We start from the raw sequence: 6,247 nt of genomic DNA, 5'->3' as shown, positions 1-6,247 counted from the left end.
AGCAGGAACAAACTTTATTTCTGAGCTCCACCAACACACTCCACACATGCTCCAGGGAACTGTCCCGAACACCACACGGCTCCTCCAGGAACCAACAACCGGAAATCCCTCCTCCGGCACTTCCCCAACCAATGGGAACTCTCTGGGAATCCCCGCGAGAACTCCAAAGTAGCGCAAGAACTCCAAAGTAGCAGGCCAAGGCAGACAGCTAATATACACAGCTTAACATAACCATTATCATCTCAATGGCTTGCTGGCCACCTCTCAACCACTCCGTTCTGGCAAAAATGCCATGTGTCATTCGGACTCGGCTATGGCTCTCAGCAGACCATGAATCTTCCCTGATTTCCATTGGTTCCCTGAGCGTTCTAAACAATTTGCAGTGCATATTACCATAAACTTGTCTGTTAAGTATAGAAATTCTTACTCCTGTGCACATTTTTCTCTCCAGTCCACCTTCTTTTTACCAAGCAAGAGGCCCATTAACCATGTGAATTTGGACCAAGATTTATGTACGGAAAAGTGTAGATGACTTCAGGTGGTTGTTCCACCTCTGAAACTTATTGGGAACTTGATATGCACTTGTTTCTTCCAATTTTTTTGTTTTTAATTTCCTCCAGCTCCTAAGAAGTGGACCCTATAAAGACTCAGAGAGGTTGGATGTCAGGTCACATGACTCAGAACTGACAGAGCAGAACTGGAGACTAAGCTGGCTACAAATTCCGTGTTTTCCTATTAACCATCTTCCAGGGTAAAATTAGATGCAAGGTAAAGAATTCAGGCCACTTGGAAAGCTACTCTTCTGCATGTAGAGCTCCTTCTACCAGAGATGCTCTCTGTTCAAATTTTAGAGTGTTCTGGGGGCCTCAGGATGTTTGCTCATCCATGACAGAGAAATAGAATAACCTGGTAAAAGCCAATTAGATATCCTTTGAAATCCAAACTCCTGAGGGGAAAGTTCCTGTATATGAGATAGCTTTCTGAACGTTCTCATGGTTGGTTTAATGCCAGCTGAGTCTTCTGTAAAATGTCTACTTGCCATGACTGCAAATAAATACATTCTATGAGATGAACCTTGAAGAAAGCCAAGTCCCAGTTGAAAGTGAGCATAAGAACATAGGGAGGCTCCATTTTCTGCCTGATTACACTTACTTCTCTTTCTAACATGAAGTCAACATCACTGAATCTGAGAACCTCTCCTTCATTTCCCCTGCTCCTGTCTAGCTGGATGGTCTGCCTCTGTGCTGCCATAACCACCCCATACAGACCTCTAGGGACCCTTCATTAAGTCAGCTGTTCATGAACCTATTCCTCTCCCTCACTGCACTGAGCTGTTGATGAGTCAGGGAGCCTGGATTTCATGTCTGAATTATCAGTGCCTCTTGTAGTGCCTGATATAGTGCCTGATGCAGAGTTTTGGGTGTGTGTGTTACAGAGGGATGAGTGGGGAGAGTCAGAGAAAGAGAAACAGAGAGAGGAATTGGGAAGGTGAAGATTGGCGGGGGGGGGGGGGAGAAGAGAGAAAGGAGTAGAGGAGAGAGAAAAGAAAAGAGAGGGAAAAAAAGCAGAAAAGAGAGGATTCCATGGAACTAGAGCAAGGTGGTTCCAGATCAGCACTACTCTAATAAGCTCACTCCCACGTGCTCCCTAATGAGGGGCATCCATGGGGCTATTTGTCCCTTGCTATTCACCTCAATTCACATTCTCCTACACCCTGCAGCCCTTGGAATATCTGAGTATTCCATTTTCTCTAAGAATGGCTATTCACAAAGATAATTGTTGGCTTTGCAGGGACAGACTCTGAAATTGACACTGGATCTATTTGTATCATCAGAGAGTCTGACTTCTGGTACTTTGGCTTCCTTTTTGTGTGAAAAATCCTGGATCTGAGAACTGGCCCAAATTTGGAAACTGGGCAAAGGATCAAATCTTTCCACTGGGATGATTGCTTTAGCCTTCTTCTCATTTATTCTTGATGTCTTTGATTAGGGATATTGAGCCACACTCTTGTGGGTCGCCCATATATCTTACCCCATGATCACCATTTCCTATCAACCATGCCAAAGACCATGTCGTTCAAACTCCTATCTTCCACTTTAACCTTCCTGCCCAGGATGGCAAGTGTGTGTGCTTTACATCAAACCTAAGTGCAGCCACATGGCCTCAAACCACATGGCCTCTGCTGTTCTGGTTACCTGTGTCCTCTTGCTGCTAAGAACCTTTGTTCTGTAACAGCAGCTCTTAACATGAGCATCTCAACTGATATCTTCTGTAATGCACTTTTTTTTTGAGTGAATAAGATTTCATTTTTTTCTTGGTTCTTTTTAGTTGTACATGATAGTAGAATTCATTTTGATATAATTATACAAGCATGGAATATATCTTATTCTAATTAAGACCCCATTCTTATGGATGCACAGGATGGTGGGATTCACTATGGCATATTCATGTAAGTACATAGGAAAATTATTGATTCATTCCACTATCTTTCCTTTTACTCTCCCCCACCCTTCCTTTCATTCCTCTTTGTCTAATCTACAGAATATCTATTCTTCCCTTTTCCCCCTTATAGGGGAATTGAAAATCAGTACACTGCAGTGACTCGGCCACATTAATGTTTATATCAGCTGAATTCACAATAGCTAATCTAGGTACTGCACATTTAAAAAGTCACTTTGCTAGAAAGGGTGTTGTCCAGGCATCTGAGGCTATGATCAGCGAGTAGGTTCTTCTGTCTAACAGTAGACCAATTACTGCATTTCCACTTTTCTAAGCCTTTCGATCCTTTCTTTCATAGTCTCCCAAGGCAATTTCTGGCATCTCCACTTACTTTAATGAAAGCTGTTATTTTTTCCAAATTTCCATGAATCAGCAATAGCATACATTCGATTCGTTTTCTAGGCTCCTTGCCAAAGTGCTAAATTCTACGTGATGGAGAAGTGGTTCCATCTCAACACATTCTCCCTTATCCAGCTTTATATTTCAACCACCCTCTCGATCCACTGCCCTCTGGATTCCCCGCTTTCCCAGCACCTGCTAATGCTGGCCGGGCAGTGCTCCTAGGAACTTTGGTCTATAACATCATTCTGTCGGCAGCCTCAGCTCTGCCACAGTTTATGTTGAGATCTAACTCTATAAAACTGGTGGAAGGAGAAGGGATGGAGGCAGATTCCAAGGAAGACAAACCTGTCTTACGTGGTAGCTACCATATTTGAGTTCTCTGAATATTTCTAAAGTAGGTCCAAAGGACTTACTTGTCCAAAAGGAGAGTAGGCCACATCTCAGGCCAAGAGGGTGTAGAAGAATTTGTGTGTTCAAGGTTCCCAACAGTATCAACCCAGAAATCTTTTACCAAGCCTAGGGGCAATTAGGTAACAGACACCACCCTCAGAAGGGATTGGCACTGGTTTCTTGAAGTGTGTTACTTCTCTTGAAAATGGGTTGTTACAAAGCAAGTCATAATGGCTATCTTGGTCCTCTATTTTGCTTTCTGTCTTGCCATGTGACCTCTTCTACACATTACTTCCACTATTTTGATGCCAGCCACCATGAAGCCCCCACCAGAGTCAAGCAAATGCTGGTGCCATGCTCTTGAACCTCTAGAACTACAAGCTAAATAAATCTCCTATCTTGATAAAATTCCTAGCCTCTGCTTTTTGTTAAAGCAACAGAAAACAGAGTAAAACAACCTCTAGTTCTCATATATTGTCATAAGTAGAACTGAGCCTACCTTTTCTCTCCAGAAATGACACAGCTATTTAGCAACAGCTACTAAGTTCCGTAGTCCTTAGAGTTCACATTTTCCTTGACCCTCTCAAATACTAGTCTCACCAAAGGAAAAGGATCTGAATCATTGCACTTGCTCCATCACATAACCTTTCTAGAGCCCGTCAGCACTTCCGGTGGTGGGATGCTCTGCTAGGGAATTTGGATCCATCTCCAGTTCCTTTGCTTTCAGGACTGCTTCTAGTATCAACTGACTTGGATTGTGTGCTCCAGAGACAGTGCCTGAGACAGAGATTCTTGTGGAATTTATCATAGGAGCATGCTCTGGTAAAGGAGAGCGAGAGAAGCAGCATAAGGCAAGGGGGAAAAGCTAACCAAAACTGTTGTCCTAGATGGAGGCCAGAGTGTCTCAGGAAAGTGGAATTAAGGATCAAAGACCTGGGGGATCACCCCCATGGGACTTTTAAGGAAAGAATCGCTCCATAGACTTGGACATGCGATAAGTCAAGTTGAATGACATTTGGATCTGTCGGTCAATCATTCTGTCTTAGGCGGTGGGCTTTGCTTGGGTAGGGATAGAGTATAAGCCTCCCACCCAAGGAGATGCCCGTCCAGTTAAGGGAAATTCTCTGAAGAAGGTGAGGGTGTGAGCAGCTGCAGGATGGGGACAATGGCCTGAAAGAGGGGATGGTGAGTAGGGGGCACCCGATCAGCTGGTGGTTCTTCTGTCTTACATAATGCCCCAAACCTACAATTTCCAAAAAAGTCATTTAAGAGAAGAAAGCCATTTTGATATCCAATGTGAGTGTAGTTGAGTCTACAATGGAGTTGGCTTTAGCAACTAGACCGAAGAGCCAACATGAGGAAAATTTCAAAGATGCTCTAAATACATTATTGAACTGCTTACATGTGTAGGGCTAAAGCCCTGGTTAATCTTTATAAAATTAGAACAGCTCTTGAAGTTTTCAGCACTGCTTAACAACTTATTCTTAAGAAGTGAATAGGAGGTGAAAGTGAAAGTTAAAAGAAAATTTTTTTATCGTTTTTGCCTTCTAATTCTAAAAAAAAAAAAAAAAAAAACCTGCCCAAATAATTTGTGGTGGTGAAAAAGAGAAAACAGGTTCAAAACTGATCAGCTCTCTAAGAACAGTAGCTAGTGCTAACCTCATGACAGAAATTGCCTTAAGTCTAGGTAAATTAAGAGAAAATTTGTATACGTGGGAGATTTTGTGTAAAACTGTTCAAAACATTTTTGAACTGTGCATATTCATTGGCTTGAGAATAATAGGAAATATATTCAGAAGAAAAATCAGTGAACAAGTTGTTTCACCAAGACCAGGCTGTTTCAGCATAGTAGAAATAAAGATGGAAGAATTGGGGAATTATCCCTCCTACAAATATCTATCTGGTGAGACCAAGGAATGGTCAACATCAAGGTCACCTGCAATAACACTATAAATACTTTAAAACACCTCATACATAGTGAGTGCTAAGGTAGTTTTTGTTTTTATGTTAAGCCCAATTTATATATCTAGTTTGAATACTCTAGACCCAAAGACAATAGCAGCAGGACTAAAGGAATTTGCAGCATGTGGTTCACTAAGGACAACCAAATACCCTAACCTAGCTCAACTTCCTGACCAGATTAACTGAAGCCCTCACACTTACATCTGGACTAGATAAAAAGTATCATTTCCAGGAGTAAATACTATCTACCGCAGACACTGACTGTTCCACCTACAACATCTGAGATTTAATTTTCAAAATATCATGAATGAAGAGGAGGAGGAAGAAGAAGAAGAAGGTGGAGGAGGAGGAGGAGGAAAGGAGGAGGGAAGAGGAGGAGGAGGGAAGAGGAGGAGGAGGAGAAAGAAGGAGAAAGAAGGAAAAAGAAAAAGAAACAATGTGTTGGGTGTGGTGGTGCACGCCTGTNGGGGAGGGGGAGGAGGAGGAAACAATCCATTTTCAAGAAAAGAGGAGCAATAAACCAAATGAAGCACCGATTCAGTATTGAAACTCTTAGTGACTTTTAAATAGCTTTGATTAAGAGCCTGAAAATTGCCTGGTCATTAAACAAGGATACTTGTTGAAAATTATAATTTAAGAAAAAAGAACATTTATAGTCTTTTGAAATCACTCTAACTGCAAGCAGCAATTGGAAAAAGCATTTATGTAAGAAAACCTATTGGCATCAGATCAATATTGGCATTACAGCCGCCATTTTGGGATGGGAGCCATTTTATCTAGGACTCTGAGGTTTTGACTTAGGAGCCATTTTTTCTAGAGATCCTGAGGCAATGCTGCTTGGCCTCCCTTAAGAACATGTGCCTGCTAAAGGGTCGACCCCACCCCAGGCCAGGACATAACCCCTAGCGCATGCTTGTGAACTTCCTCTTGCAGGCTCTAAAGCTGCTCTGTCAGTGCTGACACACTGCTGCTCTCCTTTGAGGGACAGCCTCGTCCAGTTTGCTCCATGCTCTGACAATAAATCTCTTGAGTGGGATTATGGTGTGTGGTGTGG

The sequence above is a fragment of the Marmota marmota genome, unplaced genomic scaffold (assembly GCF_001458135.2).
Source record: "Marmota marmota marmota unplaced genomic scaffold, marMar, whole genome shotgun sequence".
Lineage (NCBI taxonomy): Eukaryota > Metazoa > Chordata > Mammalia > Rodentia > Sciuridae > Marmota > Marmota marmota.
This window is presented reverse-complemented; position numbering follows the sequence as displayed.